The sequence below is a fragment of the Eulemur rufifrons genome, chromosome 9 (genome assembly GCF_041146395.1).
Source record: "Eulemur rufifrons isolate Redbay chromosome 9, OSU_ERuf_1, whole genome shotgun sequence".
NCBI classification, from domain to species: domain Eukaryota; kingdom Metazoa; phylum Chordata; class Mammalia; order Primates; family Lemuridae; genus Eulemur; species Eulemur rufifrons.
The window spans coordinates 31154359-31180061 of record NC_090991.1 but is presented as its reverse complement, the minus strand read 5'-3'; positions in this window follow the sequence as shown (position 1 = coordinate 31180061).

Genomic DNA, 25703 nt, shown 5'->3' with positions numbered 1-25703 from the left:
GGGAATTCTAGATCATGTGGTAGTTCTATTTTTATTTATTTGAGAAACCTTCCTACTGTTTTCTATTGTGGTTGTACTAATTTACATTTCCACTAACACTGTATGAGCATTCCTTTCTTTTCATCCTTACATGCATCCATTGTTTTTGGTCTTTTCGATAAAAGCCATTTCAACTGGGGTAAGATGATATCTCATTATGGTTTTTATTTGCATTCCTCTGATGATTAGTGATGTTTAGTAAGTTTTCATATGTCTGTTGGCCATTTGGTAAAGGTAATATATGACAAACCCATAGCTAGTATTATAGCCAACAGGAAAAAACTGAAAGCCTTTCCTCTAAAATCTGAAAAAGACAGGATGTCTACTTTCTCTACTTTTATTCAACATAGTACTAGAAGTATTAACCACAGAAAGATATAAATTAGATAAGAGAAAGAAATAAAAGGCATCCATATTGTAAACGAAGAAGTCAAATTATCCTTGTTTGCAGACAATATAATCTTATATTTAAAAGTAACCTAATGACTTCACCAAAAAACAATTAGAACTGATAAATGAATGTAGGAAAGTTGCTGAATTCATTTATCAGTTCAAAATGAACACATAGGATACAGAATGAACACACAAAAAATCAGTAGGATTTTTATATGCCAACAGTGAACAATCCAAAAAAACTAAACAAGAACATAATCCCTTTACAACAGCTACAAAAAGATAAAATACATAGGAAAAAACTTAACCAAAGAAGTGAATGATCTCTACAGGAAAAACTATAAAATATTAATGAAAGAAATTGAGGAGGACACAAAAATATACAAAAATATCCCATGTTCATGGGTTGAAAGAATCAATATCATTAAAATGCCCACACTACCCAAAGCAATCTGCAGATTCAATGTGATCCCTTATCAAAATACTAATAACATTACAGAAATAGAAAAACAATCCTAAAATTCATATGGAACCACAAAAGATCCAGAATGGCTGGAATCCTGAGCAAAAAGAACAAAGCTGGAGGCATCACATTACCTGACTTCAAACTATACTTCAAAGTTTTAGTAGTCAAAACAGCATGGTACTGGCATTAAAACAGACACATACACCAGTGGAAAAGAATAGAGAACGAAGAAATGAATTCACACATTTACAGTCAGCTCATTTCCAACAATGGTTCCAAGAATATACGCTGGGGAAAAGACAGTATCTTCAATTAATGGTGTTAGGAAAAACTGGATATCCATATGTAGAAGAATAAAACTAGACCCCTATCTCTCACCACATACAAAAGTCAAAACCAAGTGGATTAAAGAATTACATGTAAAACCTTAAACTATGAATGTATTAGAAAAAAACATTGTGGAAATTCAGGACATTGGTCTGGGCTAAGATTTCTTGAATAAGACCTCAAAAGTGCAGGCAACCAAAGCAAAAATGGACAAATGGGATCATATCAATCTAAAAAGTTTCCTCATAGCAAAGAAAACAATGAACAAAATGAAGAGACAATTTACAAAATGGGAGAAAATATTTTCAAACTATTCAACTGATAAGGGACTAGAATATACAAGGAACTCAAACAACTTGATAGTAAAAACCCAAATAATCTGACTTAAAAATAAGCAAAAGATCTCAATAAGTACTTCTCAATTTTTTTTTTCTTTTCCCATCCCTGATATCAACCTTTAGGTTGTTTTTAAAAAATTATTTAAATTTTTTCTTGCAACAAGACATTCCAGGATAAGCTTATACTGGAGCCCTAGTTTCTTGTAGAGGAGAATGGTGTTTAGAAAACAAAATTTGGATGTTACGTATAATCATTGCTTCTTGTGTGCCAATGTTTCTAGGTCTTCTCAGCAATCAAAGCTTGGATTATATATAAATTAATCTACAAAAATAATTCTATGGTGCAGGCTACAGTCTAATCTCTCATTTTATTTTTAATTCTCCTCTCAAATAAGTTATTTATTATTATTCTCAGTCTTCTAAGCTCAGACCTAAAATACAGTACTCAAAAATTACTTTTAGAATTGCCAACACATACCACTGTGAAAAGCAAAACAAATTTGAATTCAATGTTTTTTAGGTTTTTTTCTGTTTGAAATAAAATCCATACACAGTGCAATGCATAAATTTTACATATATAATTAAACAGGTTTTGAAAAGTAAATACCCATGCAACACTTACTAAAAAACTATAATTGTATCTCTAAAGAAAGCTCCCTTACATGCCTCCATGTCTATCCCCCTCCTCTCCTTGGAAGAGCCATTTTTTCTAAATTTTTTTCAGCATACATTAGTTTTGCCTATTCTATAATTTCATATACATAAAGCCATATAATATGTATTTTTGTGTTTGTTTCTGATTTTGTTCTCTTATCATGTGATACCTATCTATGAGTCATATTCCATTGAATAAATGCTATTACATCTTTATGCTTTCTCTTCTTTGGACATTTTTATTGTTTCCAGTTTTGTATTATTCTGACTATTGCTACTACAAATCTTTTTATAGACATATGTTTTCATTTCTCTAGAGTAAATATCATGGAACATAACTGCAGGGTCATAGGATTGTTGTATATTTAACTTTATAAGAAACTTCTAAAGCTTTTTTCAGTGTGATTGCATCATTTTACATTCCCATCACAAATGTTTCAAAGTTCTGTCTAAACCACATCTTGGCCACCATTTGGTGGTTTCAGGATTTTTTGTTTATTTGTTTTTATTTTTATTTGAGGCATTCTAGTATGGCAGTACATTAAAATTTTAATTTTTCACTATTTTGTCTTTGGCCAATGATCTCATGTCCCTACTGACAACTGAATACCTTCTTTTGTAAAGCCTGTTTTCAGGATTTTAAAATTTTGAATTTACCATGCTAGTTATTTTATTATATTTGTTTTCTGATCATTTGATATAGAAAGTTGTTAATATTGGTAAAGTCTAATTTATCTTTTTTTCAGTCTTTTCTTGAATTATTGCTTTTTATATATTTTCTCAGAAATGTTTGCCTTCTACAAATCATAAAAATTTGTATCTATACCTATATGGATATCCTTTGCCTATACCTATAGGTAGATTTACATACCTATATTTATGTTTTCTTCTAGAAGCTTTGTATTATTAATCTTACATTTATGCCTATGATACATTTTGAATTAACATTCATTCATAGTATAAGGTAGGAGATCATAGTTCTTTTTATTTTTTTCATGAGAACATGTAGGTTGTTCACTCTAATTAATTAAACGTTTTTGTTGTGAAAAAATGTTGAATTTTGTCAAAATGCTTTTTATATATCTATCGAGATTATCATATGGTTTTTGTACTTTGTTCTATTATTGTGATGTATTACATATATAGGTTTCCATATGTTTAATTATCCTTGCATCCCTGCGATAAATCCAACTAAAGCATGGTGAGTGATCCTTGAATATGATCATGGATTCAGTTTGCTAGCACTTTGTTGAGGATTTTTACATCTATGTTTATCAGGGTTATTGATCTGTAATTTTCTTTACTTTCAATGTACTTGTCTAGTTTTAGTATCAGGGTAATGTTGTCCTCATAAAAAGACTTTGGAAGTATTCCCTTTTCTTCATTTTTTTGGAAAAGTATTAAAAGGATTTGTATAAGATTTTCTTTAAATGTTTGGTAGAATCAGATAGTGACGCCATCTGACCCTGGGTTTATCTTTGATGGGAAATTTTTTTGTTACTGATTCAAATCTCCTTATGTATTAATGGTCTGTTCACATTTTCTGTTTCTTCATGTTCAGTATTGATAGTTTATGTGTTTCTATAAAATGTATCTTTTTTTCCTGGCTTATCCAATTTGTTGGTGAATAATTGTTCATAGTAGTCTCCTACAATTCCGTGTATGTCTATGGTATTACTTAAAATGTCTTCTCTTTGATTTCTGATCTTATTTTTTTTTTATCTTCCTTTTTTTATTCAGTTTAGTTAATGGCTTGTCAACTTATTTTTATCTATTCAAAAATTCAACTTAATTTCATTGATCTTCTCTATTGTTTTTCTAGTCTGTATCTCATTTTTTTAGCCCATTTACATTTAAAGTAATTATTGATAGGGAATGATTTAATATTGCCATTTTGTCAAATATGTGTGTTTGTCTTTTAATTTTGCCATCTTTTATCCCTTGCTGTCTTATTTTGTGTTTTATTGCTTTTTTTTTTTAGAGATTAGCAAGGGGCTAACAAAATATATTTATAAAAGTCTATTCTAAGCTGATAATAGCTTAACTTCACTTGCATAAAAGAATCTTGGCTTTATTTCTCCTCCCTTCACATTGTATGCTATTGATGTTGCAATTTACATCTATTTATATTATGTATTCATTAATACAATTTAGTTATAATTTCTTTACTTTAAAATTAAAAGCAATTTACCCACCAACTTTATAGTAATACAGTATTCTACTTTTGTCTATACATTTACATTTACCAATGAGCTCCCTACTTTCTTATGCTCTCTTGGTGCTTAGCATCCTTTCATTACAATATGAAGAACTTCCACTAGTATTTTTATACAGCAGAACTAGTAGGTTATAAACTTTCTCACTTTTTTCTTTTTGTCTGAGAAAATGTTTACCTTTCCTTAATTATTAAGGATATATTCACTGTGTTTAGTATTCTGGGTTGTCAGGATTTAAAAAAATATATATTTCAGCACTTTGAATATATTATCCTAGTCACTTGTGGCCTACCGGTTTTCTGATGAAAAATCCACTCATGGTTTTGGAATGTGTGTGTGGCGGGGGGGAGTCCCTTGTACACAATAAGTTGTTTTTTTCCTGCTGTTTTCAAAATTTTCTCTTTAACTTTTAACAATTTGATTATAATGGGACTTGGTGTGTTTCTTTGATGTTCTTTGGGCTTCCTGGTTCTGCATGTTTATGCTCTTCCTCAGGTTTGAAAAGTGTTCAGCCCTTTTTATTTGAATAAAGTTTATGTCCCTTTTTCTCTCTCTCCTCTCCTTCTGGATTCCTATAATGCATATATCATCTGCTTGATGGTGTCCCATATTCACCTGAAGCTATCTTTGCTCTTTTCTATTCTCTTTTTCTGTTTCCTCTGATCAAGTTATTTCCAAAAACCTGTCTTCTTGTCCACTGATCCTTTCTGCCACTTCATAGAGTCTTTTGTTAAAACTCTTTTTTGAATTTTTCAGTTCAGTTATTGTATTCATCAGCTATATGATTTCTGTTTGGTATTTATATTTTCTATCTCTTTGAAATTCCCACTTTGTCATGCATTACTCTCTTGATCTCAGTGACCATCTTTATTACTGTTACTTTGAAGTCCATGTCAGATAGATCACTTTTCCATTTCATGAGATTTGGTGTTGAAGATTTATCGTGTTCTTTTATTTGGAAAATATTTCCCTATTTCTACATTTTTCCTTGATTCTGTGTTGGTTTCTCTGCATGAGATAAAACAGCCATATCTCATAATCTTGTTACACTAGGCTTATGTAGTAGTTGAACGTAAACTATTAGCCCAGGCTAAAATTCTGGGTGCTTATCCAACTTTTGTGTTTGTACAAGCTACCATCTTTTTCTACCCTCAGAAGATTAGAGTATGCCAAGTCCCAACAGTGCCCTGAAATAGGTGAAAGAAAAGTCAGTTCTTTGCGAAGCAGTTGGGGAAGTTGAGGTGCCATAGATGTGTTTCTGTTCTTTCTGTCCTCAAGGATAAGCTGGGTGCTGGTCTTTACCTCTCATTCATTCTGCACTGAGCTGAGTAGAGAATCTGTTGTAAATGCCTACATTCTCATTCAAACCACATATTCTCAACCCATTGCTTTGTTTTGCTTTTTGTAACACCCCGGGGGTCTTGTAAATGCTGAGTCCCTTCTGCTCTCTGAAATAAGTGATTTAGCTGGAGGTGTGGTTCTATTTCTGGAGTGAACCAGGGGAAGAAGCTTCTGGAAGTGCCCCCATGCCCATTTAGGCTTTCAGAGGACTACTAATTACCTGCCTCATCACTCCCAGAGACAGGCTAATTAAAAGCTCACCTTACAGGCAGCAACTAGAAAACTTGAGACAATAGGTATATATAGTCAAACTCCTTCCTGGAAGAAACTGGAAGCAAGATGTTTTTACCTGTTTGTTTTGCATTAAGATGGGGAAACAGCCTGTGGTAGTGCTGTCATGCCTGTTTAAAACCACCTCTTCTTTGTAATATGGGGGACTTGTGAATGCTGGACCTAGTTGGGACCCAAAACTAGATGATTTAAGAGCCAATCCCTCAGGTGGAAGCACTAAAAGTTAGAGAGCTTGTTATGTGGGCAAACTCTTTCCAGGGAGAGGCTGGACATTTGGTTTTATCACTAAATTCAGCAGTGGGGAGAGGATCCAGGAAGTGCCAACATACCTCTTTAGGTTCTGGAAGATCTTAATACCTGCCTTGTCAAGCTCCCAGATGCAAGCTAGTTAGAAGCCAAACTCTCAGGCATCAGTTGGGAAAACGTACAGTAAAACCTCTTCCAGAGAGAAACTGGGATCTAGGTATTGTTGCCTGCTTACTTTACACTGAACCCAAAGAAATTGTAGTAGAGAGTGCTCACACACCTGTTTTATGTTGCCTCTTTTTTTCTTTGCTCCCAAAAGATTCATAAATGCTGAGCCTCATTTACTCCCAGGACTAGGTGATTTAGGAACCTTTCCCTCAGGTGGGAGCTGTAAAAGTTGGGATACTATATGTGTAGTCCAGACTCTTCATTCCTCATGGAGAAACTAGGAGTTGGGTTTTCCTCCTAATTTTAAAGTGCTATGCCCAGGGTAGGTTTTGTGGTGTGACTGCCTTAGCTTTTCCCACCCATTTTGATGTGAATATTTTCTCAGCTGACAGTATGTAGGCATCACTCAACTAGTTCCTGTTCTTTTAGAGAACATTGTTCCTTTTGGAGTTATTTGGTACATTTCTAGGAAAAGAAAAAGTGAGGAGCCTCCTGTTTGTCATCTTATTGACCTTTACTCATCTTTTTATGCTGAATAATATTTCATTATCTGAATGTACCACAGTTTATTCACTCACCTACTGAAAGACATCTTGGTAAAGACATCTTGGTTACTTCCAAGATTTTGTAATTATGAATAAAAATTCTATAAACACCCATGTGCAGGTACTTACGTGGACATAAATTTTCAATTCCTTGGGGTAAATACCAAGGAGTATGATTACTGGATCATATAGTAAGAATATGTTTAGTTTTTTAAGAGATCACCACACTCTCTTTCAGAGTGGCTGTGCTATTTTACATTCCCCCAGCAATGAATGAGAGTTCCTACTGCTACACATCCTCACTAGCATTTGGGGTTGTAAGTTCAGTGTTCCAGATTTTGACCATTCTAATAGGCATGTGGTGATATCTCATTGTTTTAACTGGCATCACAGTATCATGTGGAAAATCTTTTCATATGCTTATTTTCCATCTGTAAATCTTTTTTTTTTTCTGATTAAAAAAAAGTCTTTTATAGTCTTTGGCTATTTTTAAATTGGGTTTTGTGTTTTCTTGTTGTTGAATTTTAAGTGTTCTTCGCATATTTTAGGTAATAGTTCTTTATCAGATGTGTTCTTTGCAAATATTTTCTCCCAGTCTGTGGGTTGTCCTCTCATTCTCTTGACATTGTCTTTTTTGCAGTGTAGAAGTTTTTAACTTTAATGAGGTTCAGCTTATAATTTATTTCATTCTATGGATCATGCCTTGGTGTTGTATCCAAAAAAAATTATCATACTCAAATATCTAAGTTTTCTTCCATGTTATCTTCTAGTAGTTTTATATTTTACATTTAGGTCTATGGTCCATTTTGAGTTAATCTTTGTGAATGATATAAGGTCTATGTCTAGATTCATTCTTTTTGCATGCAGATGCTCAGTTGTGCCAGCATCATTTTTTGAAAATACTATCTTTATTCCACTGTATTTAATATTACTTTTTCTCCTTTGTAAAAGATCTGTTGACTATATTCATGTGAATCTATTATTGGGATCTCTGTTCTGTTCCATTGGTCTGTTTGCCTAATCATTCACCAATATCATGTTGTCTTGTTTACTGCAGCTTTGTAAGTCTTGAAGTCTGTTAAGTGTCAGTTCTCCATTTTTTTTCCTTCTCCTTCAATATTGTATTGGCTATTCTGGGTCTTTTGCTTTTCCATATAGACTTTACAATCAATTTTGCAAATATCCAGAAAATAACTCTGCGATTTTGATTGAGATTGATTTAAATCTATAGATCAAATAGGGAAGAACTGAAATCTTGACAATATCAAGTCTTCTTATCCATCAACATGGAATATCTCTCCATCAATGTAGTTATTCTTTGATGTCTTTCATCAGAGTTTTATAGTTTTCCTTGTATAGATCTTATACATATTTTTAAGATTTCTATCTAAGTATTTAAATACTATTGGCTTTTTCATTAAATTCCACTTGTTCACTTCAAATATGAAAGAAAGCAATTGATTTTCTTATGTTAATCTTGAATCTTGCAACCTTGCTATACTTACTTATTAGTTTCAGAAGTTTTTGTGATTTTTTTTTTTTTTTAGATTTTCTACATAGGCAATCATGCCATCTGTGAATAAAGAACATTGTATTTCTTCCTTCACAATCTGTATACATTTTATTTCTTCTTTTGTCTTACTGCATTAGGTAGTACTTCCAGTACAATGTTGAAAAGGAGGAATGAGATGGGACATCCTTGCCTCTTTACTAATCTTGATGGAAAATCTTTAAGTTTGTCACTATTAAGTTTGATCGTGACTGCAGGTTTTTTTGTAGATATTCTTCATCAAGTTGAAGAAGTTCCTCTATATTCCTGGCTTACTGAGAGATATTTTCATGAATGAGTATTGGATTTTGTCAAATGCTTCTGCATGCATTGATACATTATGTAACTTTTCTTTTTCAGTCAATTGATGTGATGAATTACATTAATTGATTTTTGAACATTGAACAAGCCTTGCAAATCTTAAACAAATCCCACTTGGTTGTGGTTTTTAATTTTTTATATACATTGTTGGATTCAATTTCCTAATATTTTGTTGAGGACTTTTGCATCTATGTTCATGAGAGGTATTGGCCTATAGTTTTATTTTCTTGTAATGTCTTTGGTCTTTTAATTCAATTCTCAAATTTCCATCTTGCTGCTGATATTCTCATATATTATGTCATTATAATTATGTTTTAAAGTTCTTGAATACATTTGAAATAGCTGCATTAAAGATTTTGTGTACAAATTCCACTATCTGAATTCTGACTCTTTTTTTTCTTTACTATGGGTCACTTTTTCCTGTCTCTTACCAATGTATGGTTACTCACTGGACATTGTATATACAAACTGTGTAGAGTTTTGATCATATTATTAAATTACTGACATTCTTTCTATCAAAATTGTTTTAATTCTTTATTTAGGTATATTTTAGATGTGAACTTAGTTCTAGGGCATGCTTATTACTCCACTGTATGTTTTTTGTTTCCTAGTTGTAAACTTTCTGCTGACTTAACTGAATGCCTGATATGTTCAATGAGGTTTTCACACTTTGACTCAGATGAAATTGTAAAATATCCTATTGCTATTAAGTCACTGGTATTGCTATTCAGCTGTCAGTCCTCTGGCAGGGCTGTCTGCTAGGTCTCGTGTAATCTCACGACGTGACTGCCCATACAGAGACTTGAGTTGCAGTTCTGCATACATTCCATCTTTTCAGGTACTCTCTCATAAATTCTACCCGCTTTCCTTGAGTATCCTGGAACTCTTGCCTCTGCCTTTAGCTCATCAAAACTGCTTCTCCACTTCTCGTCCACTTTCCTGTTCCACTTCAGGAAAGTGCTCAAGCAGAAAGCCAAGGCAATTTTGATATGATTCATAAACTCACCTCATTTTTTCTTTTCTTCTTTTAAGGGTCATAGTTCTGTGCTACTTGTGTTTCAACGTGGATGGATACTGCTGCTTTATGTATTTTGTTCAGTTTTAGAGTTGTTTTTAGTAGGAAACCAAGTCCGGTATCACTTCCTCAGTCTTGGCTAACACCTAAAATCAGTAGCATCTATTTCCATATAAAAATTATTGCATTACTTCATAAATCTTCCTTTGTTGAGTAGATTAAAGCAAACTTTAACAGTATGAGTGAATTTGTTTGGTGTGCATATGTGCATTATTTAAATTGTCTAGATATCATGTCTAATACTCTAGAGTTCTATCGTCTCATGTAGTCTTTTATTTTTCATTTATCTAAAATGGTATAAATTACTTTTAAAGCTATTTAAGAAATAAAGAAGATGATCTACATGAAATTTCTTTGTAAGCTATAAAGTGCTAGAAAATGAAAGGTATTATTATTATTATGGGGTAAAAGTAAACTTTATTTCAGTCCTCAATCACAAATTCCAACAGAAAGGAGTCAAATTTGATGGTTCTTAATGGCATTCTTTCCCTTTAAATTTTTTTTTTTTTTTTTTTTTTTTGAGACAGAGTCTCACTCTGTTGCCCAGGCTAGAGTGAGTGCCGTGGCGTCAGCCTAGCTCATAGCAACCTCAAACTCCTGAGCTCAAGCGATCCTCCTGTCTCAGCCTCCCGAGTAGCTGGGACTACAGGCATGCACCACCATGCCCGGCTAATTTTTTGTATATATATTTTTAGCTGTCCATATAATTTCTTTCTATTTTTAGTAGAGGTGGGGTCTCGCTCTTGCTCAGGCTGGTCTCGAACTACTGAGCTCAAACGATCCGCCCACCTCGGCCTCCCAGAGTGCTAGGATTACAGGCCTGAGCCACTGCGCCCGGCCCCTTTAAATTTTTATAATAGCATTAAACTAGAGAAAATGAAATCCTATTTTAATTTTTTTATATACACTGAAATCCTATTTAATTTTTACTAAGCAAATGAAGATGATCTAAATGTTCTGAGTTTTAAAAGATTTGGATGAATAAGAATTGTCCTGAAGTGTATTTTAATTCCTTAAATGGATATAGCTCTAAAATATATAAGCAATTCCATAGAATAATATTAGTTATTTTAGCAAATACCCTGGCACCATCAAATCCAGGTTTTGCCTTGCTTTTGATTTCCTCACTATTTTTTACCTACTATATTTACAAATCAACTTGAGAGCACCTATTACAGTTACTAGAAGACTTTTGATAATGGCACCAATATTTTTCCTCTTTGATATTTAAGCCTCTTTCTAAATTTAAATTAAAAGTTTTTTTGTCAATTATGAGTTATTTTATTTATAAGTTGAGTATGGTAGAATCATTTTTTTAAACTGTAATGAGACATTTAAAAAATGAATCATTTTATTTACCAGAATATTTTCCCAAGGTTCTCCTTTGGGAGAAAATTAGTTTCTTCAGAATACAAACCAAATATGTTAGTTGTAATTTTATGGTTTGAAAAAAGGTAACAGTCACATAAGAATTTTTGGCATGGAACACAAAATCCTATTAGCAGAAAACATCTGTGCCTGTCTAAGAGTGGCACATACCATGGGAATCTACTACATGGCTAATCATTCTCCCCAGTTATTTCTGGTGATCTGGAGGAGAAATTCTGCTATCTTAGAAAGGGACATTTACTTCTTCTCAATTTGGAAAAATTAATTTAAATTGGCTGGCAGCTTATCAAACCATCCATAGGGGGTATTCCAAGAGAGGAAAAAGACATAAGGAAAAAGCATCCAGGCACCATTTAGGAAGGTAAAAAGGGATTTGAAGTCTGATGTAGAAGAAAGTCTAGTAATAGCATCAAGCAATCTAAAATCATCTTTTTTACTAGAGATTTAAGAGATCATTTTGCTCTTCACTTCCTCATGTTTATCTCCATTGGGAAAGTGGTTCAATTTTAGATTTGCTGATGCTCAATTCAGGAGGGATGTCTAGAGAGTCATATGCCTAAGACTGGAGACTGATAAAGAGAAGGAGAAAAAGGATTCTCCTCTGGAGTTAACTGATAGATTTAATACTGCCTGAGCTTAGCAACCTCCTGTGAGTGGTCAAGACCACCAAGTGAAAAAGATAATTTTTCAGGTACACTGATTCCATTGTCAATCTTAGTGTTACCAGCCTCCAAATGGAGGTTTTTCCAAGTGCTTGGTGACTGTCAGGAAAAGAATTTCAGGATGCACCATGTAAGCTGAGCAAGTGACAACTTTTGTTGAAGGTGAAAGTACACTCTCAGGAAACAAGAATGGGCAGGCTCAAAAGAAAGCAGCTGCCCTGAGAGGAAGTGGCCTAAGATATTTTGTAGCTTTATTAATTGAGGGGAGGAATATTCAAACCCAAGGGTTGGATTTTACTAAGAATTTGGGTAGTATTTCCTAGAATTGGGTTCCCTCCCACTTTTGTACTTTACGTGGTTGTCTTGGAACTGTCATGGTGATTTCAAGGGCAAATAAATTTTAAAACTGCAATGTAAATGATACTGTAATTAGCCAAAGTTCATGTAAGGTGACAGGGTGACAGGGATAGCTGACAAGCTAATTGAAGCCAGTTCTTGCCTGCGGTTATCAGCCCCTATAGTTAGCTTTGGCTTGAGGGTTGTTTACTTTAACATTGGCACCCAATCTTTAAACACCTGCATCTAGTGTCAGCCATGTCTCCTATAAGTGCTGTGTCATTAAATGAAGCAAGAGGAGTCAAAAGAATCATGAGCAGATAAAAGAAGGAAAAGACACAAATGAGAAGTTGAAAAAGACAGAATGAAGAAATGGTATAAATTTAATATCAAGTATCTCTTAATTAGAAATGCATATTTGAGGACTACATTAAAATTCTCTTTATGATGGGTTAGTTCATTTCTGTATGTATACAGAAAACAAATGCATAGAGTTTTTCAATGAGTGATATTCATTACCACACTAGTACCCAAGCATAATCAATTCCCAATTAATTTGTCACAATTAACCAGTGATCCCAAGTAAGCCAACAAAAAATCCATGGCACTTGTTTGATGTATGCAGCAAAACCTACTGTGAAAGAGAAGGTATAAGAAAGTGTTGAGGCTGGGCGCGGTGGCTCACGCCTGTAATCCTAGCACTCTGGGAGGCCGAGGTGGGCGGATCGTTTGAGCTCAGGAGTTCGAGACCAGCCTGAGCAAGAGCGAGACCCCATCTCTACTAAAAATAGAAAGAAATTATATGGACAGCTAAAAATATATACAGAAAAAATTAGCCGGGCATGGTGGCACATGCCTGTAGTCCCAGCTACTCGGGAGGCTGAGACAGGAGGATCGCTTGAGCTCAGGGGTTTGAGGTTGCTGTGAGCTAGGCTAACGCCACGGCACTCACTCTAGACGGGGCAACAGAGTGAGACTCTGTCTCAAAAAAAAAAAAAAAAAAGAAAGTGTTGCGCACTGTCTGGGGAATTGACATGCTTGAAGCTCTGACTTGGGGGGATGGGCGGGACAGGGGCAATATATACAACCTGAACTTTTATACCCCCATAATAAGCTGAAATTAAAAAAAAAAAGAAAAAGAAAAAAATCAAATGAGTTGGAACACGTTTCTCTGGCTGTTTGTTTTCTCTGTAAAAAGTTCAAAGGAGTAATTTTAAGCCCTTTTATCCTATCAGTGGTCTACGTTGCCTGAAATGGTGATAGAGTTGCCTGATGCATTCTGAGTCCAATGCAGGTAACTGTGTACATATGTGGATGGGAATTTGGGAGTCCCTCCCACCAATTTTTTTTTTTTTTATATTTGCAGATGGTTAGCATTCTTTCTCCCATTTACCCTGCATTTGAGAGCAAATCCAGACCTATAAAACGTAAAGTACAACAATGTACAACTTCTGGCAGAGAACATTTCTCAGGATAGGAGATAATTTACAGGTGGTCAGAGGAATATGTGTTGCTAAATTTTATTTTTTTCATCAGTACCATATATACAATTTCTAGCATATTTTATATTTAATTAGATTCAGTGGAATGACTTGAGAACATAAACATTATTTTTCTTTTTTCTTCTTCCTTACTTCTTCCTTCCCTTCCTTCCTTTCTTCCTTCCCACCTTCTTTTCTCCCTTCTTTCTTTTAAGAAATACTTTTCAAACAGCACACAATTCATTTACAAAATAATGTTTAAAATAGAGTTTATTTCGAATAGCTCTTTATTTATTTTCTTGGCAGTTATCTTAAATGTCAACACTTCATTCTGCCTACACCCAGACTTGTCCTATGCCATCCAGAAGTTAAAATATATGAAGTTTTATTTTTAAAAAAATACATATTTATTTTAATTTTTTAACCATACTTTGTGTTTTCTCTTAAATAACCACATTTGTCATTTTATATTTTGCTTCGTGTTTTTTTTTTTTTTTTTTTAAATACTGATTTCTCATAGACCTCTGAAACCTTGCCTGTTTAGTCTTAGGGGTGAGTAAATGTGCAAGACAGTCTCTAAAGATACACAAATATTTGTAGTAAGTTGTATTAAGTGGGATAGATGTCTATACAGAGTATGTTGGGAGCAGAATATTTTTTATAAATATTTACTAAAGACGTAAAGAAAATGTCACATAAATGGTTAATGTAGGATTTCAGGATAAGCCCGAAATTCTTAGGGAGAACAAGGTAGTAGGTAAGAGTAGGGCATATCAGGAACAGTCAACATTAGGGGCCTAGGAAGAAAGGAGAAAAGATAAGGATAAACATATTTATTCATTTAGCAAACAGGTATTGAGCACTAGGTTTGGTGCTATGTACCAGACACTGTTCCTAAGCAGTGGAAATACAGCAGTGAACAAAACTGAAATAATACGCACCCTCATGGAACTTATATCTTAGTGGGCTTACACTGACTTTTGTTGGTGAAAGGACTTGAATGCTATTTTAAGGAGTGTGATATTCACCTAATTGAACATTGGACAACATTAAGGTTTTATTAAGCTGAGGAGTGACATGATCAGATCCACATATCAGAACACTAACATTGTGGCATTTTAACAGCTAGGCTATGAAGAATGATGAAAAATGAAGTAATATTAAAGCAGTCTGGAATAAAATTAAAGGAGATGTAGAAGATGTAGAGAGGAGAGAACATAACAGAGGTGTTTAGAAGGTAGATTTTTATAAGACTTGGGGACTAATCTATTAGGACTACATATGAGTATACACATGGGAATTTGACATTTCTAGCTTAAGTGACTGAATCTTTCAAATTTGGGAGTAGGGTGCAAAGTTAACTCCTATTTGTTGAAGTCCTTTTATAGAGAATAAAGACAGTGCAGATTTAGGATGAATGTGAAGGAGGTAGAAGAGATGAACTATAATGTTGAAATATTGATTTATGTGAAATTTAGAATTCAGGGGGAAAAAAAATCCAAGCTGGAGACATCTACTGTGTCAAAGTTGAAATTGTGGAGATAAAAAGAAGTCCTATGTGAAGAAGAGGGAAAAATTTTAGACAGAGATTTTTAAAAGCAGGTACTTAGATAAAGTCATCAGACACTGCTTTGTTTTTTTACGAAGTCCTTGTGAGCTGTCAGATCTACAGTGTAGAGTTTGTAGAGTTTGTCTGGTTACTAGATTGTAAACTAAAAATAAAACCCTAAGTTCCTTGCCAAGTGAATGGAACCCCTCTTGACTAAGGGAACCCCAGAAAATCCTTAAACTGAGTTCCCAGCCATAATGGGAAGGAAGGTCAGATACAACCCTTCCTTTTTGGAGTTTAGACACAATTGACCAGCATTAATGTTAAAACAGAGATCATATGACTGACAAAACAGACTGTGACAATAAGATACTAAATTATTAACAAGATCTAAGGCCATACAAGGCAAAGTTTAAATACCTGCAGACCATCAATTTGCTTAACAAAACACTTGAGTTGCTGTATTGCTGGCTTGTCTCTGATTAACAGACTTCCTTATTTTAACTTAAAACATTCCAAGCCTTTAGACAAAGCTGTATTTTTTTAACTAATTACAAAGCAAAGGATCTTTAAACCCACCTATAACCTGTAACGCCCACCCCCACTTCAATATGTTCCACTTTTTCGGGCTAAACCAAAGTATACCTTCCATGTATTGATTTATGATTTTACCTTTAATTCCTGTCTCCCTAAAATGTATAAAACCAAACTGTAACCTGACTGCCTCAGGACCACTTATTCAAGACTTCTTGAATTTATGGATTCCCTGCGCTGACAGTCACTCCTGTTCCACTCAGAATAAACCTCTTTAAACTATTTTATAGAGTTTGGGTTTTCTTCTGTTGACAAGATTTAGATTTGTGGTCGTAAAAAGACTGTATTTCTAAACATAAACAGCATTAGAATTTGTCCCAAATTATGTTTCATACCCATGAAATAAAAGTAGATTCTCTCAAAGGTGGTTTTTACTCCAGAAACTTTTTTGGCACAAATGGGTATATCCTGAATTAACTATGATGTCCTACCTGTTAAATGTTTAAATAAACAAAAACTATAATTGCTTATTATGTGTCCAGTACAAAGCTAGATGCTGGTGTACACCTCTACCTCACCTACCCATCAGACCCTGAGATCTCCTCAGAAATCAACCCTGGGATCGATGGTTTGATGTCTGAAAATACCTGTTTCTGTGTTAAACGAGCCTTTGAAATTGTTTACAATTTCATCTTCAGGTTGTACTCTGCATGGCACTGAGAATTTAGCTTCTATCTTTTTGAAAAAGTAAGTTATAAGCCACTCTGGCAGTCGAGTAGAGGACAATATTATGGTTAGGATTTTCAGTAGTTTCCTCAGAAAACAGGATTGATGTTTCCATTATGACACAATGCTATAAATACAGCTATTTACAGCTGCCTGCTATGTACTCTTTCCCTTATTCTTCGTCTATCTCTGCAAATTTTCTAGGGCTAGACATTCAGTAGTGATCTGAGGGCCTGTAATTTTGAGAATGATGGAGGGGCTCCCTCTCAGGGTATAAACATTTCATTCACATTGTGTGTCAATAGACCAGCCTGGTGTAATTGCAGAGAGAGCAATTTATTCCTTTCCCTTTTCCTGTGAGTGAAAATACCCAGTGTGCTTGGAAACCTACTTCGGGGAATGCCTTTACTAAGGCAATGTCCAAAGGAGGGAACTGTTTTGCTTCATTTTGGGGGGAAAAAAAAGAGAGATAAGTAGCTTACATAACCCTCTATTTCATATCATAAGGTATTCAGGAGTCAAATCTATTGGAAAAACCAAGGATTACTATCTCATAAACTTGGTGAGTTTTAAACTTTTCCCATGAATGCTATTTTGATCACCCTACTTATTTTCTTACAAAGTTCACCTAACAGAAATGGGCTCTGTGTCCACTTGGAAGGAGATTCCAGGTAAGACAGGATTGTTATCCCTAATCTGTTTCTTTTTGTGGGAGATGGTAGTGAGCAGGGGAAGCCCCAAGGAATAAACTGCTGATGACAGAACCAATCAAAACCTTTACTAATCTAAGCCACAGTCAACATCATGGTGTGAACATTTTGTCTGCACCCCTATTTAATTAAAAACAACAACAATAAACCATAAAGGGCCCCTGGGGTGACAAAATTTAGTAGCCTGGACAGTTTCCCTCCGTACTGTTTGCAGATGTCTTTATTGATTTTTTTCTGTCTATAATGTGTATTCCTATCATCGGGCCAATATAAAATGCATTTTATCTTTGCCCTGATTTTTCCTACTTATAAATTAATGTTTTCAGATGTTTACCTCTTTATATCTGAACTTTCTACTTTATCTATAGTGAGCATGTATCATTTTTGAAACTAGAATAGAGCTCTTAACTTGTCTTATAATTTTTCATCTATTTTTTCTTCTCTTTAAACTTAAATGAAGTAATGATGGTATTTCTTTCATTAGGGTTGGCAACCTCAAAATCAAAAGAGCATGGACAGCATTGCAGGTCATAAGACAGCAGGGATTAAAAATGTAGGGACAGACTTGTACTTAAATAGCAGTGTGTTTCTATGATTGGAACATTACCCAATTTTCTCTTAAGAAAACATAAAAAAAAATCACTTTTCCTTATTCTCCTCTTACTCATTTCTTCTTCTGTATAGAATCAGAATTCCTGGAGTGATAGAACTAATGAACCTTATTAATCATCATGGGAAACTAAGAAGGAGCATTACTGATTAATTTTTTCCATAAGAAGGTATTGAACTCCCATCATGTACCAGGCATTGCACTCAACACCTACACAGTGCAGTGTACTACAATCTACCTCAGAATCATCTTACTTTTGGTAACAAGTAGGATATATACTGTCCATGAAGCTAGCATTTCAAATGGGCTTATTCTTAAATGGGGGGCAGTATTAGGGGCCAGGAGAATTCACTAGGTTATCTTAATTTCTGAGGATAATATTAAAAATATATATTAGAAAGTATAATATGAGTCTATATTTGAAAACACCCCAATCTTTTTCAAATGCAAATTTTAGAGAATAAAATATTGCAGATGTTGTACTGGGGTGACATGAATATGAAAGATTGAGGAACTTCATGTCAATAAATCTTATACCACCCTCCCTCCCCACGTAACCTGAATTTGCCTTAAAGAGATTCAAACTATAATAAAATCAACTTGAATTTTGAATCCTTGAACATGGTCTTGTAGTCACTGGCCATACTCCAGTTTTTGTTTTCTACCTTTAATTTCATACCCCAGCCAAAATGTGCCACACCAAGCTCAGCACCACTTCAGACTCACCTTCCCCACCCTGCCTTCCCCCCACACCCTTTGCCGTTTCTCCTGTTCCAAAGACCCCTGAACTCCCACCAACTTCATGATTAGATTCCTCCATACTCTCCATCACTGCTCGGGCTGGAGATTCAGATTCAGAGACCACTAGTAAACAGATAAATGCCAAGCCTCATAGCATTTCACAGGTATTATCATCTGTTCTGTCATCAAGAAACAATTATCACCATCCTAAAAGTTAAGCAAGTTACAGCTCTGAGAGAAGAGGTAGTATATGATCTGTTTTAGGTCACACACTAGTCAAGATTTGCTATAATTAATGTTAATTGGGTTCCAAAGGACAAAAATATATAAGCTGAAGTCAAAACAAGGGTCACTATAAGACTTTGAGAAATGTCATAGAATAGTTTGCAAAAAATACAAGGCCACATGTTAATAAGGAAGTCATTAGTCACCTCTCTCTCCCTCTTCTCTCCCCGCCCCTCTTTTTCCCTCTGTTTTAGTCTCAATAGTTGTCACATATTTTTTGCTTCTCCCTGCATATTTGCTATATTCATTTCTGTGTACACTGGCTTTTTCTGCAATAATTTTACTTTCGGTTCCTCTCAACCTCAGTTTTCCCTTAGCTCTGCTTCAGCATAGCATTGATTCTGGTGCTAAATCTAGCACTCCAAGGCCTAACATTCTAAATTTAGACATGATCTGATCATCCCAGCCCAACTTCATCCTTGAGCTGAGAACCTTTGTTTTGGGGACAGTGAATGGAGCGGTGTCACAAGAATAAAAGCCTATCCATCATGCCACCCTGGACTGCTAGCAGGACACTCTATTTTAAAGAAGGGAATGTGGAGAGAAAGCTGTTATTAATATAATTACAGCCCAGGCTCAGGTCAACTCTCTTCTGATTTCGGCTTGTTCTCTTCCCACTATACTAGGCTGAGGCACTGCCTATGTTCTAATAGTTTTTGTATTCCTACAACACTTTACAAAAACCTCAAACTTTCAGATGCTGATAAACTACTGGCTGATGGGATGACCTCAAAGTGAATCAGACTAACATTGGCAGGTCATCAACATATTCCAATCTTTCCATCTTAAAGTCAACTTTCAGTTGACTGTTATCCATACTCTGCTTGAGCCAAGTCCCTAGTTAAGGACAAGAGGGAGAAGGGAGGGAGATAAGGAGGGTTGTTTTTATGATAATTGAACTGGTTTCATGGGAAGCATCCTGAGTTTGGAATGACGGCGAACAGAGAAATGGAAACTCATTTAACCATACGATTATCTGACATTCCTGTGCAGCTGCCAGAAAAATTGGTTAAGGAAAAAAAAAAAAAAAAGGCAGAAACTGTGCTAGGAGAGTGGAAAGGCTATATACAAAGGTAAGACTCTTTCTCTGTCCTCTCTCCTGTCTTAAATGGACAAAGACATGGCACAGAGATTTGGAGGCTACTTCTGCCTCCAGAGCCTCAGAGACGTGAGTACCAGCAAGTCAGAAGTTTGGTAAGAATCTTAAGAACTCATCAGCCTTAGATAGTTGGGCATTGTTTCAGCTATTCTTCATCTGCATCTCTAGCATATCTTCTTACTTAAATCTTCTTTTGCAGCATTTGCTGATGATATTAATATTTCAGGGACAAGAAAAGCAAAATTTGGAGATTTTATTTTTCTCTTCCATTTTCTTGCAGATCAGGTCTTCTTCCTTCCCTATTTCCCCTTTTTCACGCTCTGGGGAATCCCCAAAGAAATTCAGCTAGTTTACTAGTCTGGTCTGCACTGTAATTTGGGTTAGCAAACACTGCAGTCATAAGAACCATCTATTTTCTTTCCTCCTTCGCACCATTCTCTCTTCTATTTATTTAGCACCTCAAATGTTTTCAATTCAGTAAAAGGTCATATAAATTTATTAAACTTCCCTGGGTTTTGTTTTTTTTTTTCCTTCTCCTTGAAAAGAGCTGTTGTTTTAAGTTTTGCTTTTAGTTTCCTCTGATTTTCAGAATGGTTCCTCGGGGCTCTCATTATTTGGATTTCCCACTGACTTAATCTTCTCTAGAGCAGAGTGCTTGGAATTTCTTTGGCTTTAAGCCGGCACATTAATCACTTGGCTAGCCTTAAAGGGTTTAGGGTGGAGCCTCTTCCAATGGAGCTTCTCCCTGAGTTGCTGCCACAGCAGCAAAGGAATCGTATCTGGTCTTCTATGTGGAAAGTAATCTGCCCCCGGCCAGCAATTCAGCTTTGCAGCCACAGCAGGGCAAGCTCTGTGGGAGCTGGGGGACATTAGCAGCAAGAAGGACAGCAATGGTGTGGACTCTATCCAATGTGAAGACTTCTCATCCATAGCTTCTAACTCCAGGCCATTCTCAGGAAGGGTCATGGCAGACCCCACACCAGCACCCTATTCTACCTTCCCCTCCTTTGGCCAAATCTGATCACGATTCTCCTGTGAATCAGCTGGGAAGCATGCAGAGTAAATGCTTCCCCCATACCTTCCTTACATGATTTTAATGGGGGTGTTAATTTCTACCCTACTGTTTTCTGACCTCCTATCTATTCTTTCCTGTCCTCTTCCTTGTGCACAGATATGAGCTTGGTACCCTCAGTCATGCTAACTGGAATTTTCCTTAGTAATAGTAAAAGACAGCCTTCTTCATTCTTCAGGGATGAGTTTGCTTTAGGTAAAATCTTCCCAGAATATACAATAAATTTCTTCTGGAAATTTCAAACTACTTTCAGTGTATTTCTTTTATAAACTTCATCAATTTCTACTTTGAAGGCAGAATTCCTATTAGATTGATGGTTAATTCCCCGCAATTCCCAGCACAATGCCTTGCATATATTATGAGTTTTATGAATACGTATTAAACACATGGGTATAGACATAGCTGCAGAGTGACCTGGTGAATTTCTGTGGATAAACATCACCTCTTTGGTCATGCAGAGATCCATTACACTTTATCTGCACAACAAACTAGGCACTGCATTCATGAGGAGTCCAAGTATGGCTTCACCATTTAAATTCTTTGGTCTAAACAGTTCTTTCTAACACACTCTTCTCTAATCATGCTACCATTATGATTAAAGTCCTCTCAGCTCATTCTCCTCTTTCATTTCTGGCCTTTCCCTTTATTCTTGCCACTCAAAATGATTTTACCACTGATGACCGGGGATCCCCTCAATTATGACTCTTGCACGTTTCATGATCTATGGCCTCCTCAGTAGACCTAGATCCACCATCTTTTTCTATCAGTGTCTTATTGTTCATGTTTTGGGTCTTCTGCAAGGCTAGCTGTACCTCTGCGAGGAGCCCCTGGAAATTACCAGTGATATTTAATATTGACAACTCTATAGATACAGATCATGCACACAGATGAGGGATGAGAAAAGGGAGAAACTGCTCACATCAAAGATCTATGCATTAGATATCATGTTATGAAATCCAAGATAGCTCTTCCTGTTTAGATGATGCAGAGTAAGGTGATAAAGTACTTATTAAACAAAAATGCCCCTAAAGTTAAACTGGTACCCCCTTTGCCAAAACCTCTCACTCTCAAGTTCTAAGTGTCAATAAACCTTACACCTCCACCTTCAGCTTTGATCTTTTTTTTTTTTTCTGGACTGCAAGATCCTCTTTATCAGGGTTTACCATGTTTTTCATTGTTTTTTTTTCCTAGCACTAACATAATGTTCATATAGTGAATGAGGATTAAATAATTTAGCTCTTTTCCTGCTCATAATGTCCTTATGAATATACTACTATTGTACCAAAAAACACTCCTTCTTATGCAAAAATATTTACTGAGCAAATATAAACAACTAGTTATTTTTCTAGACATCAGTATAGTAAAAAAATCAAACAAATAAAATGCTTATTCTCACCAAGTTTACATTTTAATAAAAATTCCTTTTTATTACTCCAAAAACAAACTATTTGGACAATGACCTGGCTTCCCTATATCTATTAATCTAATCCTTCAGCATTATAGTATTGTATTATATATAGCATATATTTAATACAGCCTTGTCTAATCATATTTGTGAATTTTGGTTTTTCTTTACAAAGATTCATATATGACCAGTCACTTTTTCTTGTTGAGCATTTCTTTATAACATTTCTTAGATTAGTCCCTTAATTTCTAGCCCAGGTGTCTTCTTCATTTCCTCATTTCTTCTTCCCAAATGTCTTCCAGTTGGTTTTATTTTTCTTTGTTTATCTCTATTTTCATCCAGTCTGCACAATACTAACTTTCATCTCAGTCAAAGCTTTTTTGGCTCCAGATAACAAAATCCAGTCCCAAGCAAAATAAGCAAACAAGAAAATATATATATACATAAAAGGATGCAAATGTATAATAAGGTAACCAAAGGTAGAAATTAGGAGAGGGGTTCAAGAAAAACTGGGATCAGGGACTAGAGATATGGCAGAAACTGAACTTATTTTCTCATATTCCCTAAAATATATGATTTTTCATCTCTTTCCTTTCTGTCTTTGTTTCATATTATCTTTTTTCTTTCTCTTCTCTTCTCTTCTCCCCTCTCTTTCTCTCTCCAGTCTGCCTTCCATCCCAAGATTATCCATTCTCTTCTCAAATGCATGTGGCTCAGACTATGCACTGACTTTCCATGGTCTCAGTTTAGTTTAGTTGCTCAACATACTGTTTAAATATTCCTAATTCCCATTTTCAAAATCTCTGGAGAGATCATAAGATCTGACATCAAATCTACTCCTGCCCATTTCACATGAGGTATTTATTTTCAATATTTTGCCAAAAGTGTGGGAAAGAATGGAGTTGGGGAGGAATGCTCAAGGTCATATCTTATAAATACATTTCCCCTGGCCCAACACTGGATGAGTGAATGGGTGGGGCCAGTAATCCCAGAACAGGGATCCTAGGCTGAGCAGACACTTTAACTCGTGTCTCCTATAACTTTTTGGAGTAAAGTTGTTGGGTCTTCCATCCATAATTTATCAGACTGAATATACTTTTCACCTTCATACTCCAGATCCTCTTCCAACTGTTACTACCAGCCTTGTGCATCCTTTTCTCCCTGATTCTTAGTGTCTTCAGCCAGGTGTAGTTTACTCGTTTCCTCATAATTTTATCACTGCTATCAATTATGCAATCAGTTCTTGAAACTTCCTCTATCATATCTACTGCAAAGACCCAAAGCCCACACTGACCACAAAGTTCAGTTTGGGTTAATCTCCCCTCCGAAAGGTTTCCAGATTTCCATCTGGATTTTATCATAATTTGGTTTTAAGTATTAGCTTTTCAACAACTATGGTTTATTAAAAATTACATACAATTAATGCCTAATGCAATTACTGTGCTAATAAATCAAGTTTGGTTATTTTATGAATTTAATTTATTATTTCATAAATCTATCTGTAAGTTCTTTCAGGGCATTCCCTCAGAGAACATAACACAATAAAAGGCATGTAAGGTAGTAAATAAGTCATATAAAAAGAAGGATTTAGAAAATATCAAACCCACATAGTGCCAGGTAGTAGACACTAAATTAGGAAAATAAGCTCTGAAAAACTTTCCTGGAATGTTCTGGTAGTTTGAGACCTTACCAGGATTTGAAACCTTATCTTTTTAATTCAAAGTCCAATGGTACCTATCAAACTAAGTAGTATAATAGCAATTTTGCTTTAAGGAAACAAACCTTATTCAAGAACTTTAATCAATTATCCACAAATTTAGCTAATGTGGTATTACAAAGTTTCCCTATTCCATTTATTATTACTCTTCTGTACCTTTCTTTTTTTTTTTTTTTTTTTTTTTTTTTTTTTTTGAGACAGAGTCTCACTCGGTTGCCCAGGCTAGAGTGAGTGCTGTGGCATCAGCCTAGCTCACAGCAACCTCAAACTCCTGGGCTCAAGCGATCCTCCTGCCTCTGCCTCCCAAGTAGCTGGGACTACAGGCATGCACCACCATGCCCGGCTAATTTTTTCTATATATATTTTTAGCTGTCCATATAATTTCTTTCTATTTTTAGTAGAGATGGGGTCTCGCTCTTGCTCAGGCTGGTCTCGAACTCCTGAGCTCAAACGATCCGCCCACCTCGGCCTCCCAGAGTGCTAGGATTACAGGCGTGAGCCACTGCGCCCGGCCTGTACCTTTCTTGATAACTTTGTGTTAGTCATTAATTTGTATTCTATGTACAAGAAACTAATAAGATAGCCTGTCTTTAACAACATTCTCTATTTCAGATTCTACTTGTTTAGACTTCCAGGGCAATTAATCTGAATAAATGTCTTTATTATATACTGCCCCAAGACTCAAGTCTGTCTTTGGGAGTTTGTAGCTCTCTTGAAAGACTGATTAGGAGACTTTTTTCCAATCAGCTTCATACTCATTCCCTATAGAAGAGGAACTTGTATGCCCTAGGTTTGGGGATAGCACACTGTGCGTGGTAAAAAAGACACTATGGGAACTAGTCACTGTTTATTTGGAAAAGTTGAAAAACATAACTGAAAGAAAGAAAAAAAAAACTCTTTGGACATTCTTCTTTTGCATTCTATTTTGATAAATCAAGGCACAAAACTATATGTCTAATAAAGAATCTATGTAACTATTCAGCTATTCAACAAGCATTGGTAATTATTCTACTAACAAGCATTGGTAATTATTCTACCTCCATAAGGTAAAGTCTGTAGCATTTTCTACTAAAAAGGAATAGAAGAACAAAGCCCCCACTCTCAAGAAATAAAGGGTAAAAGTGGAATAGTGACAAACTTTGTATAACTAATCATATTTTTGTTTCTGATTTAATATTGCATTCACCACTCTCCCTTAGGGCTATGGTGTTTTTTTCAACTTCATCATAATGAGAAATGCTGGACAGAACTCTGGCAGAGCACTTCCTAATTTAGGCCATGCAGTATGCACTGGCTTTATTAGAATTCATGTTTGGTACAAATTGTTTCATTCTATGAATGTGGGGAAAGCAAGCAGAGGTAAGAGTCAATAGTCTGCTCCAGCAAAGGCAGGAAGGAGCACAGCTCTGATAGGCAGT